The sequence below is a fragment of the Pimephales promelas genome, chromosome 4, assembly GCF_988280905.1.
Source record: "Pimephales promelas chromosome 4, fPimPro1.hap1.1, whole genome shotgun sequence".
Classification (NCBI taxonomy): Eukaryota; Metazoa; Chordata; class Actinopteri; order Cypriniformes; family Leuciscidae; genus Pimephales; species Pimephales promelas.
The window spans coordinates 1,038,552-1,054,298 of record NC_142772.1 but is presented as its reverse complement, the minus strand read 5'-3'; the positions used below and the strand labels follow the sequence as shown (position 1 = coordinate 1,054,298).

Genomic DNA, 15,747 nt, shown 5'->3' with positions numbered 1-15,747 from the left:
TGTGATCGTCAACCAGTGGATCTCTGAGTGAGTGAGTGGGTGTGGGCGGGGCTCATTTGCATATTCATAGAACCGCGCATACTAAATGAGGGAAGGGTGTCAAGTTACATTCAAGATATTTTAAGGTATGACGACTTTTTTTCAAGGAAAAAAAAATTATATATAAATTTGATGATCAAAGATGAGTTTTAAGGGGGACTTTAATATATAGTAAGAGCAAATTTTTTTATGAATTTTTAACAAATTCTGATACTTTTTATTCTCATAAACTCAAGAGACTCTTGCCAAGAGGCAGATCCATTACCATATCCAGATCCATATCCAAACATTTCCATATTATGCATAAATATATCACAATAAATAAATAAAAAAAATAAAAAAAGATATATACAATAAGTACAGAGAGCAGTTTAATGGAAAAGAGGGTTCAGCCCTCTCTCTCTCTCTCTCTCTCTCTCTCTCTCTCTCTCTCTCTCTCTCTCTCTCTCTCTCTCTCTCTCTCTCTCTCTCTGCTGAGGGTCTCTAGGGTTCAGAGTTCAGTGTCAGACTCACAGAGCGGCGTCTCCTCTTCAGCTGAGCGTGTGATTTATGGCTCCTGTCCCGATACATGGCATTAGCGCTTTTTGAGTGCTCCGTAGACCACGGGGAACGATGAAATAAATCAAAACCCAGTAAGATCTCTCTCTCTCTCACACACACACACACACACACTATCAGCCGATGCAGTCTGATGCAGTGAATCAGGCCGCACTGAGACTATTGAAAAAGCCTGTGCATAAATGCATTGTTATAGATTTCAGAGGTGGTTGTTGCGTTGTGTGTGTGTGTGTGTGTGTGTGTATGTGTGTGTGTATGCAGCTCGACGGAAACAAAACATTCATCATGGTTTTGTTTGCACACTGCTTTGAATAATGTTGCATCTGTTCTGGGCGTCTGCAGCTGCAGGGATTTCTGTTGCTCGTGCGTCTGCATTAATCACTTCTCCATACACTGCATCTGTTTAATGCTGAACCTCAATGTAAACTGCTCACTCCTGTTGTCTTGCAATATGCGATGTTGGAAGCATTGTTATGACTATTATTATTAATGATAACGCTGATTAAGCTGTACAGACTCTTTCAACATTTGCTTCCGATTTTTATTCTTGTTTATTTGGTGCTATAACTCGTAGTAAAGCGGAAGAAATGAGCCACAAAAACATATTGGTAACACTTTACCATAAGGTTCATTAGATAACATTAATTACTTAACATGAATAATAATACAGCATTAATTAATTTAAGAATTAATTAAAAGTTGTATTTGTAATATTAGATAATGCAACTGACATGAACAAACACTCACATGAACTAATATTAACAAAGATTATCAAATACTGTAACAAATGTATTGCTCATTGTTAGTTAGTACATTAACTAATCAACTTTATTGTAAAGTGTTAACAACACATTTATTGTTTGAATTCCACGATAAAATGTTTTTTTTTTTTTTTTTTTTTTTTTTTCGAGATGATGAGATCGGATGTGTTGGCATGGAAACGGTGTGTATTACCAGAGAGTGTGTGAGAGTTGGTAGCCCTGCATATATATATATATATATATATATATTTATTTATTTATTTATTTATTTATTTATTTATTTATTTATTTATTTATTTATTTATTTATTTATTTATTTATTTATTTATTTATTTATTTATTTATTTATTTATGTGTTTATTTGTTTGTTTGTTTATATTTATGTTAAACCTTCCCACACTCCACTTGTTCAGATTCGTTTGCGCTCTTTTGCTCCTCGTTCTACAAAGAAATACATTTTACATGTGCACTGTTAAAAAAAATATTTTCATGATTTTTTATCACAATGTTTTTTTGTTTTGTTTTTTTTTTTAGATTTTTTTCAAATGAGATAATTAGATAATTAATGAGGTTAAGATAACATAATAGCATTTGCAACTCTGTTGATTTAACCAATCCCCTTCTTTGTAATAACTTAAAAAATATATATTTAAATGAACTCAAAATTTGAAGGTAACCAGTTAACTTACTTTTTTTAAGTTAAACAAACAATCATTTATTACATGTGTGTGTACTGTATATGCTAGACCAAATAAATAATTTTTGTCAACTTTTGGACTTTAGATAAACTAAATGCCATAAAACTCAGTTCACAGTCACAAAATGAACTAATAGGATGCATGAGGAGACATGCAGGAGATTCGCAGCTCTTGAACGTTTAACATATGAAAGAATCACAAATGACATCTCCTAAATAAATCTGAAAGAGCATGTTTGCTACTGTATGTCTCGGCTGTTCGAGACCCCATCATTTCCATAAACCTATTTCTGTTTGTCGGCTATTGTCGTCCTCTGTTTATCTGTGTGTCTTTGAAGCACAAACACACACCGATGTCTTTTTTCGGCATATTCATCGCTGTTGAGTGACAGTCCAATCATGAGGAGAAAACACAATTACAAAAACACTTGTGATAATTCCTCATATTTATTTCCTTTCAAGTTTCTTTTTCCGTGAACATTTTTGTGAGTTTGTGAACAATGCTTGCAAAGACATGTTTTCCTTTCAAAGTTTGTTGGGAGAGTCAATGTCGTGACGGGGAATAAAAGAAGAGCTTCATCTATTGGCAGATTCTGTGACATTTTTGTGAGATGATGGAAAAAAATCTGAATTTAAGAGCTTTTTGGTAACTTAAACTCAAACTCCATCTATCGCATGTTTACATCCTGATGCTGAAGTTTAAACGTTTATAGCTCAAAAAAATCACAATTGTGTGTTGTAAAGTCAAACTTATAGAGATATAAAGTCGCAATCACGTGATATAAAGTTACAATTGCATAATAATAAGTCAGAATTGAGTGTTATAAAGTCAAAATTGCGATAAATGAAGTCACAATTGTGTGATGTAAAGTCAGAATTGTGTTATAAAGTCAGAATTGCATTATAAAAAGTCGCCATTGCATGATATAAAGTCAGAATTGCGTAATGAAATGTCACAATTGCATGATATAAAGTCAGAATTGCGAGATATAAAGTCAGAATTGCGAGATATAAAGTCAAAATTGTGTTATAAAGTCAGAATTGCATGATATAAAGTCAAAATTGCAAGAAATAAAGTCGCAATTGCATGATATAGTTACAATTGCACTATATTACGTCAGAATTGCATGTTATAAAGTCAAAATTGCAAGAAATAAAGTCGCAATTGTGATAGTCAAAATTGTGAGAAATAAAGTCAGAATTGTGTTATAAAGTCAGAATTGCAAGATGTATAGTCGCAATTGCATGATATAATGTTACAATTGTGTAATATTAAGTCAGAATTGCATGTTATAAATTCAAAATTGCGACAAATAGAGTCGTGTGATATAGAGTCACAATTGCGTGATATAAAGTCGCAATTTTTTAATTAATTTATTTATTTGAAAGGGGACAGTGTACATTAATCAACATCAGAACAATGTAAATGTACCCGAGTTAGCTAAAAGAGCTAATTTTCATCGCTAGTACCCCAAATTTCAAGTTGTAAAATCAAATTTGTGAGATTTAAAGTCAGAATTGCATGATATAAAGTCAGAATTGTGAGTTATAAAGTCAAAATTACAAGAAATAAAGTTGCAATTGTGTGATATAAAGTCAAATTTGTGAGATATAAAGTCACAATTGCGTGATATACAGTCGCAATCGGGTAATATAAAGTTACAATTGCGTAATATTAAGTCAGAATTGCGTGTTGTAAGTAAAAATTGTATTATAAAGTCTAAATTGTGAGAAATTAAGTCAGAATTCAATATAAAGTCAGAATTATGTTATAAAGTCAGAATTGTGAGTTATAAAGTCGCAATTGCAAGTTATAAAGTCAAACCTGCGAGATATAAAGTTACAATTGTGTAATATTAAGTCGGAATTGTGTTATAAAGTCAAAATTGCGAGAAATTAAGTCCGAATTGTGTTATAAAGTCAGAATTGCGAGAAATTAGGTCAGAATTGTGTTATAAAGTCTAAATTGTGAGAAATTAAGTCAGAATTCAATATAAAGTCAGAATTATGTTATAAAGTCAGAATTGTGAGTTATAAAGTCGCAATTGCAAGTTATAAAGTCAAACTTGCGAGATATAAAGTTACAATTTTGTAATATTAAGTCGGAATTGTGTTATAAAGTCAAAATTGCGAGAAATTAAGTCAGAATTGTGTTATAAAGTCAAAATTGCGAGAAATTAAGTCAGAATTGTGTTATAAAGTCAGAATTGCGAGAAATTAGGTCAGAATTGTGTTATAAAGTCAGAATTGCGGGATTTTAATGTCAGAATTGCCAGATTTAAAGTCAGAATTGTGAGATATAACGTTGCAATTTATATGATTTATATTATTTTGATGTTTTTTTCCTCAGAATTGCACGTTAATGTCATGTAGTTCTGACTTCATAACTCGCAATTGTGAGACAAAGAGTTGCAATAATCTTTGAAAATATTTTATTCCGTGGTGAAAACAAACTTCTATAGATTCCAGTCCAAACTCAAATCAATTTAGAAAGAAGCTGAACCCCGGCTGCCTCGCACTGTTTCCTGAGGTAATTGGTCTTCAATGGTGATTACATCACTGACGGTGTTTAAAGAGACGTCACCACACTGTGTCAGCTTTAATTAAACACCAAATCCTAATCAATGGCTTGATCAATGAGAGCTTTTGATTCATTCGGTGCGGTTTGAACCGCACTTCACTTGATTTAAAGAGCCACTCTCCTCATCTCATTCCTGTTTTCTTCAAGGGAAAGTGTGCTTTCGTTTTCCCTGTTCCTCCTGATTATTGTTCTCGTTCACAGTTCAGTGCTTTTCTGTTTGCACATGCTGCAACATCTCATTTAGAGACCGGAGGAATTGTTTATTCTTAAATGCAAATCCGGCATCACTCGCTTTGCTCTGCCAAATATTTGCAATCTCAAGTCTGTAGTTATTGCCTGGGAAAAAAAAAATATTAATGTTTTGTTTGCTTGACAGATTCTCCACCCGTAGAAATGTAGTTCAGAAGTGGTTTTAAATCAAATGCAAAGAATGAGTCGTTCTTGTTTTACTAACCCGTCGAAAACATTCCTGATGCTTTCTCTGTTGGAAAACCACTTCAGAATCTCATTTGGGTTTTCCCACGGGATCGGTGACTCAGACGTACAGTCTTTCCACAGACGCTCGACTGCAGAAATGCTGAGAGTGAAATATTGATCTTATTTCGCTAAATGGCATTTATCATAACAAATTAATCCCTACGACTCTCCAACTCATCAAGACACGAGACTTTAAGGCAGCAAATGTGGGAATCTACTGTAAAATATAATTATTTTAGTCCAATAAAATTCCATTTAATGTTTGCACAGTCAAACATCATTTAGGCCTGATTTACACTATCCAACAAGCGAATGATATTATGACATATTTACCTGCTAATTATACAGTATATGTGATTATTGTTACATAACCATTGATCCCTTGTAAAAAAATAAGTGGGTAACACTTTATTTTACAGTCTCTTTGTTACACATAATACATGCATTTATTTTAGTACTAAATTATGCATAATTGCATAAAACTAACCCTAATCCAAACCCTATAGTAAGTACATGTTACTTAAAGTCCCCCTGTGGTGTAAATCCAGCGTTTAATGTTGTTTATGTGGTGTTTTAATACGCTTAAACATGTGTGTGTTGATAAGTGGACAGCATTGCTGAGTATTTCCGCCTTAAAACTGCAGTGAACCAAAGACAGACTCAAAAACACGCTTTGAAATCGCTGGTGTTTCTGAACCAATCAGATCAAAATACATGACGTGTGTCAGGACCAGTTACGAGTGTTTGTGTAAGGGGGAGGAATCCCGAGCCTCTTCAAGGTAAATCTGTGCATATTCAACAGCCTCACGGTCATGTTGATCATTTTATGTTGAGTATTGACCGTGTTTCATGATTCCCAGAATGAAGTATCGCTCTGACACATGTTTACGCCGGGGCAGAAGGAGCTTTTCCCTTCTCATTTTTCAAGTGAAATTGAAACTGGTGGCGCTCTAGCCTGGAGATTTGAGAGCGGTAATATGAAATAATGCTTGGAGGAAATCTTTAAATGAAAACACGGCGAGGAAGAGAGACTCCTTTCCTTTATAAGCGGAAACAGAACATCCATCACATTACACACACACACACACACACACATCGATCATAATGAGAGTCCAGGACAGCCGTCGGTGAAATGAATAACTGCGAATATCACTATAGTGACATGCAACACGTACACACACACTTTCTCTCTCTCTCACACACACACACATTCGTTACATTAATGCGTTACTTTGGAAATTTTCCCGTGAAACATATTTTCACACGCCTTCATGCTAGTTATTTATAATTTGTTTAATATTTAAAAGTTCCTCATTCTAAAGTGATCTTGAGCATGAAGTAAACATGAAATACCAGCCCGCTCTCATCCTTTAGCGTCACAGAAAACGCTACCCAGCTAACAAAGTTAGGTTCTGAGAACGTTTTTCTAACGTTCCATTTTGGTTGTGGGAACGTTAATTTAAAATGTTCTAAAAACGTGGAAATGTCCAGTTTGCTTAACGTTGCTGGAACGGTGTCTTAATGTTTGCAGAACGTTGCTGGAACGTTAGCATAATGTTGTTAGAACGTTATCCTAAGGTTAGCATAATGTTGCTGGAACGTTATGAGAACGTTTATCAAACACAAATAACGTGATAAAGACGTTCCGATAACGTTGTTCTAAGAACGTTTTTTATCAACGTAATGAGAACGTTCATCAAATACAAATAACGTGATAAAGACGTTCCGAGAACGTTGTTCTAAGAACGTTTTCTCTCAACGTTACAAGAACGTTAATAACGTTATATGAACGTTCCGAAAACAATATTTTAATAACGTTTTGTCCTAACATTTACACAACTTTTAAAGAACGTTAGTGAATGTTCTGGGAACGTTCCCTGTTAGCAAAAAGGCGCTATACTACGCACATGGCACCCTTTATCGCTAATATAACACGCAAACCCAAGATAAACTGGTTTGGCTCAGATGGTGTCCAGCTCGTGTGGCGACGCACTGGTGAGGAGTAGTAAGAACATTGTGCTGAGCATGGTGTTGGTCTGGGTCTGGATTGAGGGAAACATGTACTGTGACATCCTGAAGCAGAACATGATGCGCTCCCTTCAGAAACTGGGCCGAACGCCACGATAACGACCTCACACACACCGGCAAGATGACGACTGGCCATGTCTCCACCCAGCTAACAGAGAACATTCACTAACGTTCTTTAAAAGTTGTGTAAATGTTAGGACAAAACGTTATTAAAATAATGTTTTCGGAACGTTCATATAACGTTATTAACGTTCTTGTAACGTTGAGAGAAAACGTTCTTAGAACAACGTTCTTGGAACGTCTTTATCACGTTATTTGTATTTGATGAACGTTCTCATTACGTTGATAAAAAACATTCTTAGAACAACGTTATCGGAACGTCTTTATCACGTTATTTGTGTTTGATAAACGTTCTCATAACGTTCCAGCAACATTATGCTAACCTTAGGATAACGTTCTAACAACATTATGCTAACGTCCCAGCAACGTTCTGCAAACATTAAGACACCGTTCCAGCAACGTTAAGCAAACTGGACATTTCCACGTTTTTAGAACATTTTAAATTAACGTTCCCACAACCAAAATGGAACGTTAGAAAACTGTTCCTGATTTGGAAGAGTCTGATGCATGAGAACTGCTATCGTTTGGAGTGATTTCATCGCAAATGGTTTGATTAGTTATTCATCAACTAAGGGACTGCTTCAACTTTGGACATTGTTTGATGACCAGATAAGACATCAATTTACACTTTATTGAATTGTGCAACCTAATGACCAATTTTTTGGTCACCTATCCGTTACATTGTTTTGTTGATTTTTGTTGATTTTCTTTTTTCTTGTATTGACAATCATTATTGTTTGCATGGGAATATAAAAAAGGATAGTGTTTATTCGTTTTGGGAGCATCTTTTCTTTCTTGAACAGCTGTTTGGCAAACTGAATCCCCATTATTGAGTTAACTTTAACTTTGTTTTGCATTAAAAATGCGAGACGGTGTCTTCGAGACACAACATCGTTTTCAAAAAACTTAGTTTACATCAACCCGCATAAATCGCCGTCATAACTGGGCGCTCAATGTGACGTTTGAGAAGCTAAAACCCCGTTTCTCCCAGTCGACACGGCCACACATTAAATACATTTCGAAATAATCGTTTTATGTGATAAAAACGGGGGTTTGGTGTAAATGAGAGGCCGAACCGCAGGAAAATATCTGCATCTTCCCTTTTGGACACAGATTTGACATGTTCACTTGTGTTGCCAGATATTGTGGCAATAATGTGTTGAGTTATTTTCAGAGGACAGTAAATATGAACTGCTGTACCATATTAACTACGCTAAAATAAAGAAAAAGTTTCATTTCATAGTATTGAAGATCTACTAAAATGTTTGGTGAAATGTGCGGGATGTACTCACTTTTGTGAGATGAATAAAATAATCTAATAAAATATTGATAAAGAAAATGCAGGAAAAAAAACATTGATAATTTATCAAATGCATAAAGTGCATTAAATCTTACATCAGAAAATGTATGTATAATTAATTAAATAATAATTTATTAATAATAATTTAAGTAAAAATCTATTAAAATAAATAAATTATATTATATGAATTATAAATTAAAAATGTACATTAGAACAAATAATTTGGTATTTATGAAATAAAATAAAAGTTTAGTTTCTTAGTTTCTTGTGTAATTATATCATGTCGGAACATATATAATCAGTAAAGGAAAATTAAAAAGAAGAAAATTAAGAATTAGGGAGAATCAACAAATAATTTATTACTGTTATTGTTATAACTCTATCTGTAGTATCTAATTGTAAGTAATCCATATAATTATTATCCAGAACTGCTCTTTGATAACATAAAAGTCGGCAAAATTACCAGCTCTAATTTTCTTTAATGCCTTCAGAATTATAATCCTGTGAACACTAATTTTTACAGCTGTGCTTCTTGTTTGTTCTGAATGAAAACGCGGCGCAGTGCTCTTTCATCATTATTAAAAGTTCAATGATAAAGTAAAAGAAAACAGAGCTAATGCAATTCCCTTCAAAAAGCCCTCTAACCAAACACACATTACAGAACACGATATGCATGAGGATTCTCCGAGCCGTAGCCGTGACACAAAACCCAAAGAGGCTCTCAGAGAAACTCTCAGTTCCTGCTGATGTGCAGATAAACCTCGTCTCTGGGACTCGCCGATTCATGAGGCTTTAAAGCCCAGAAGTGCCATCAAAGCAACGGCCCGTGGCTGTGTGCTTAACCATTACCTACAACTAGAAGAAACCAACAAGTGTGTGTGTGTGTGAGCATCTAGAGCAATTTGCATACTTCAGTGTTTAAATAAGTTTGCTGCGGGCTTTAATCCTCTGTGTCTCCATTGCACTTTTAAACCTGATAAAAGGTGCTATGATGCGGTTTAGGAGACTGGGGTCTTTTGGCCAATTACCCTCAACACCCGATCCCAGGGAATCCCAAAAAAAGAGATTTTTTTTGTTGTTGTTTTTTTTTAAAGGAACTTGCCATTTCCTTATTTGGGAAATTTACTAACAATTTCTGAGTGAAAATTCAATGATTTCTTCCTTAACGCTAGTGTTTCCATTTAAAAAAAAAGGTCCATTGAGGACTAAAATATGTCATAAAAATGTAAAGGAGCTCAGACTTTAGTTTGGTTTCATTTCAAAGAACAGATTATTGTTAAAGTGAAACCAAAAGAGGTTTAAGTTTATGAAATTGATTTATGAACAATATTGTGTATACAATATATATTTAATGAACATGTTGCAAATAAAAGGCATAAATCTAAACAAGCTGTCGCTTGATATCTCAAACGATGAGCTTTCAGGGAGAGTGTGTTCGGGCGAAGATATTCCCTATTAGATGCAAATATTTGTTTGTCTGACATCCATGCCAACACACACACACACACACACACACACACAATTATAGCTGCATAATTTATCCAATTGGCTCTATAAAATGCATAAGCAGAAAACAGCAATAAAGCGAGTTTTTTTTTTTTTTTTTTTTTTATAGGCCAAACTTGAGAAAATGGGACCATCTGGTAAAAAATAGTAAATATATAAACTTTGAAGCCTTGCCAACAGAATGAAAGCATATTAATAAAGATTGCATTAATTTAGTTAAATGGCCCTGGGATTCATAATTACAGTTTTAATTGTGTCATGAGTGGAACTATTTTGTGTTTCTACTGCAAAATTGATTTTTTTAAGGAAATGGGGGTGAAATATTAAACGTAGAATAAAAGCCCACACCTGTACCAAAATGTATGCAGCTGGCATTGACACAGGCAAAATTATCCAAAAAAAAAAAAAAATCTGATAAGATTTTAAAAAGATTTAAAAAAAAATGATTTTAAATTTTTAAAAATGAATAAAGGTTCATTATTTGCCTGTCTAGTAAAATGTTGCTTCTATACCAAATATATTACAGAAATATGAAGAGTTCAGATGCAAAAGCCTCTAAATGCCATTTGAAATTTTCTTCTAAAATGACCATTTTTATCAAGCTTGTATATTTAAGTTCAGTAATTTCACTTAAATGACAATTAATAGGTAATCTTCATTGCCATTTAAGTGAAATTACTGAACTTAAATATACAAGCTTGATAAAAAATGGTCATTTTAGAAGAAAATTTCAAATGGCATTTAGAGGCTTTTGCATCTGAACACTTCATATATACATAAGTATGTGTGTAAATAGCCAACCAAGTGCTGATGATAACATTTACATTACATTTCCTCGTTTGGGAGATGCAGTTATCCGAAGCGGCCGGTCGAGTCATGGTTGTGTGCCATCATCGGCGACGCTCTACAGTTTTCCTTTGGATGATTTTTTCTGAATTCCCACGAGTGGAGAAACAAAGGAGAGTAAATCAGAGAGCTTAGTTAGAGACAAGCGGCTTAACAGGATAAACACAGAGTTGGAACGCAACTCATTATGCATTTATTTTTAAGCAGACGATGTTACATTCATAAAACAAATCCTGACTGGATCTTGTGCTTAAAGACAGACAATAGGAATAAAGACTTGCAGCCGAAACCGTTCATGATTCACAGGATGAATTTGTGAAAGAATATGGAAAACATAATATGGTAACAGCTTTTTTATTTCTCAACGCTTTTAATGATGAACTGGAAAATAGTCTTTCCTTTAAGTCAGTTATTATGAAGATGCATACATCGCATACATGCTTTTAAATAATAATGCACGACAATGTACTATAATATTAGTTAAGGCATAATATAGAATAAAACACAACAAATAGCCTACTTATACTTGATATTTATACAGCAGGTTATTGAAGCTTATTGAGTTTATTTTCTTCTATGTTGAAAGGATCCAAAAAAAAGTTATTAATATGCATGATGGCAGTGCTTGTTGAAATGTTGATGCAATTTGATGCATTTTTTAAATAAAAGAAATCAATGCAAAATACTAATAATTAAAATGAGATTTTTTTGCATTAGGGTAAGATGGATGGATGGATTGATGGATAAATGGATGGATAAATAGATGGATAAATGGATGGATGGATGGATTGATGGATAAATGGATGGATAAATGGATGGATGGATGGATGGATGGATGGATGGATGGATGGATGGATAAATAGATCAATGGATGGGTAAATAGATGGAGAGATGGATGTTTGGATGGATGGATGGATGGATCAATGGATGGGTAAATAGATGGATGTTTGGATGGATGGATGGATGGATGGATAAATAGATCAATGGATGGGTAGATAGATGGATGTTTGGATGGATGGATGGATGGATGGATGGATGGATGGATGGATGGATGGATGGATAAATAGATCAATGGATGGGTAAATAGATGGATGGATGGATTGATGGATAAATGGATGGATAAATAGATGGATAAATGGATGGATGGATGGATGGATGGATTGATGGATAAATGGATGGATAAATGGATGGATGGATGGATAGATGGATGGATGGATAAATAGATCAATGGATGGGTAAATAGATGGATAGATGGATGTTTGGATGGATTGATGGATAAGTGGATGGATAAATAGATGGATAAATGGATGGATGGATGGATTGATGGATAAATGGATGGATAAATGGATGGATGGATGGATTGATGGATAAATGGATGGATAAATAGATGGATGGATGGATTGATGGATAAATGGATGGATGGATGGATAAATAGATGGATAAATGGATGGATGGATGGATGGATAAATAGATCAATGGATGGGTAAATAGATGGAGAGATTGATGTTTGGATGGATGGATGGATGGATGGATGTATCAATGGATGGGTAAATAGATGGATGTTTGGATGGATGGATGGATGGATGGATGGATGGATGGATAAATAGATCAATGGATGGGTAAATAGATGGATAGATGGATGTTTGGATGGATGGATGGATGGATGGATGGATAGATGGATGGATGGATGGATGGATGGATGGATGGATGGATGGATGGATGGATGGATAAATAGATCAATGGATGGGTAAATAGATGGATGGATGGATTGATGGATAAATGGATGGATAAATAGATGGATAAATGGATGGATGGATGGATGGATGGATGGATGGATGGATAAATGGATGGATAAATGGATGGATGGATGGATGGATGGATGGATGGATGGATGGATGGATGGATGGATGGATGGATAAATAGATCAATGGATGGGTAAATAGATGGATAGATGGATGTTTGGATGGATGGATGGATAGATGGATGGATGGATGGATGGATCAATGGATGGGTAAATAGATGGATAGATGGATGTTTGGATGGATGGATGGATGGATGGATGGATGGATCAATGGATGGGTAAATAGATGGATAGATGGATGTTTGGATGGATGGATGGATGGATGGATCAATGGATGGGTAAATAGATGGATAGATGGATGTTTGGATGGATGGATGGATGGATGGATGGATGGATGGATGGATGGATGGATGGATGGATCAATGGATGGGTAAATAGATGGATAGATGGATGTTTGGATGGATGGATGGATGGATGGATGGATCAATGGATGGGTAAATAGATGGATAGATGGATGTTTGGATGGATGGATGGATGGATGGATGGATGGATAAATAGATCAATGGATGGGTAAATAGATGGATAGATGGATGGATGGATGGATGGAACAAACAATTAGTGGCTGTGCATACATCGCATATTCAATACATCTGACAGTAATTAATGCAGCAAGAGTTAGTCAGTGCATGGCTGAATCAATCACGCTCTTCTGGGCATGTGTTAATAGTGGTTTGACTCAGATAAAGTGTGAATCCCCAGATCCAGAATCATATTTAATGTTTAAATGCTTATAAATATCAGTCATCACTCAATATCTGCCAATAATATATCTTAGTGAGATGATGTTTTGAAACTAGAGCTTTGGTCATAAAACTAAGCATTAAAACATGTAATACAAAACAATGATTGAGAGATGAACAGATAAACCTTCCTCAAAAGCCTGGTGATCATTTTTGATACTTGTGATTTTTATTCTATCTATTCTATAATTTGGATTCTATATTTTTTGCGAAGTAGGGTTAGGGTTAGGGTCAGGTCTGTTGGAGGAGCATCACAATAAAGAGTTGGCAGATATTAAGCAGACAGTCGACTGATATTCTAATGAGAGTTAGTTGTTACTTATAGTCAACAGGATGTTCAAAGACCATCAAAATAAAGTGTAACCGTATATGGTTATATATAATAAATATATTAGTTTCACCTTTTAATTTGAATTACTGAAATACACAAACTGTATTATACATTTACATTTATGCATTTGGCAGACACTTTTATCCAAAGCATTGCAAGCTACACATATACATTCTCATCAGTTCTTGCTTTCCCTGGGAATCGAACCCATGACCTTGGCGTTGCAAGCACCAACACTCTACTATTTGAGCTACAATTCTAATATTCTAATTTTCCGAGTTTCACCAGCACAAATGTGAGCCGGATCTGGTGCTGTCCTGGTTCATAGACAGTAAATTTCTAGATTAACTTGATTTAATGTCCTTGAAGTTGCTGTTTGATTGGACCTTTTCCTGCTGTGTGACCCAGTGTGAGATCTCGGCAATAGTCTGTATCGTCAGGCCAGATTTGCTGTGTCAGTCCATGCCTCGGCTGTTGTCCGTGATATCGAAGCGAGGAGGTGTTTAATGCTACGAGCTGACCTTGCCGTTCACTTCACTTGAAATATATCAAATGAAAGAGGGGACCTAGACTGAGATGTTCAAATCAACTCAGAAATGATCTCAGACTTTCCTCCTAACACAGAAACTCATTTCCCATTCGATCACAAGCTCACACACTGCATTGATTTTCTCTGTTACACATCTTTCGCTCCTGAAGTGTTCTGGATGTACTTCAAATGAAATCACACTTGTATGACGTCATTTGCAACAAAATCAGGCCAAATGAAAGTGTGTTGGTAAACACCTTCGAACTCCCATTGGTCCGTGACGATGATGTCATAGATGGGTGTGTCTCTGAAGCTCCGAATTCTTTTTCGACCTTCTCCTGTCTGTCAAGGTCAAGTAAAAACACGAACACACCGGAGAGTCGCCCTATATATCATCGAGTTTCATGCGTTGTATTGCATCATCTGCTCATTTTTGGAGACCTAAAAAACTAAAATAATGATTTTTTCTTTCCTCTGCACTGATATGAATATGTAAAGTGTGTCTTGTGAATGTTAAAGGAGTAGTTCAATTTTTTTTTTTTTTAAACTTTTGCTGATAATTTACTTACCCCCGTGTCATCCAAGATGTCCATGTCTTTCTTTCTTCAGTCGAAAAGAAATTAAGGTTTTTGATGAAAACATTCCAGGATTTTCTCCATATAATGGACTTACATGGGGTCCAAACGGTTCAAGGTCCAAATGAGAGTTTCAGTGCAGCTTCAAATGGCTTTAAACGACACCAGACGATGAATAAGGGTCTTATCAAGCGAAACGAGTGGTCATTTAAAAAATAAATACAAAAGTTGAAGTTTTATAAGCTCAAATGCTCGCCTTGCTCTGTTCTGTTCGTGACTCCTGTTCGAACGAGTCATTTGGTTCATTCAACAAACAAAATGAGCGAAATGACTCGAAAAAAGATTCATTAATTTTGGGGAGTAAATTATCAGCAAAAGTTTTTGATTATATAAGTGAATGACTCTTTTAATGTGTCTTGAGTTCATGTTTATTCACAACTCTTCAACGACATTACACAACGAACATGATAGATGAACCGCAGAGTTTGATATAAACTCCGAACACAACCGGAGGTTCATCCACGCGCCCTCAAGAACTGAAGCTGAAATCATAAATAAATGGAATACAAAAGGTCAGTGTTGTCATGGATTCAATTATTTGCAGAGAAGTTTATGGAGGCGAACAGTGCGATGTGTGTGTTTCTCAAACACTCGTCTGTGGACTGAACAAAACAAACCGGGAACCGCTTTTGATCAATTTTCTGGAGATGTGACTTGAAAGATTCATATTAAACTGCATATTAAACTAAAAGAACAGCATTTATCTGAAACAGAAAGATTTTGTAACATTAAACTCTA

General features: G+C 35.0%; 1 pseudogene; it reads right to left on the bottom strand.

Annotated features, from left to right (window-relative positions):
* LOC148981531 (uncharacterized) overlaps positions 1-12,900 on the bottom strand; it is a 41,864-nt pseudogene extending 28,964 nt beyond the window's left edge.
* Positions 12,901-15,747: the final 2,847 nt, after the last annotated feature.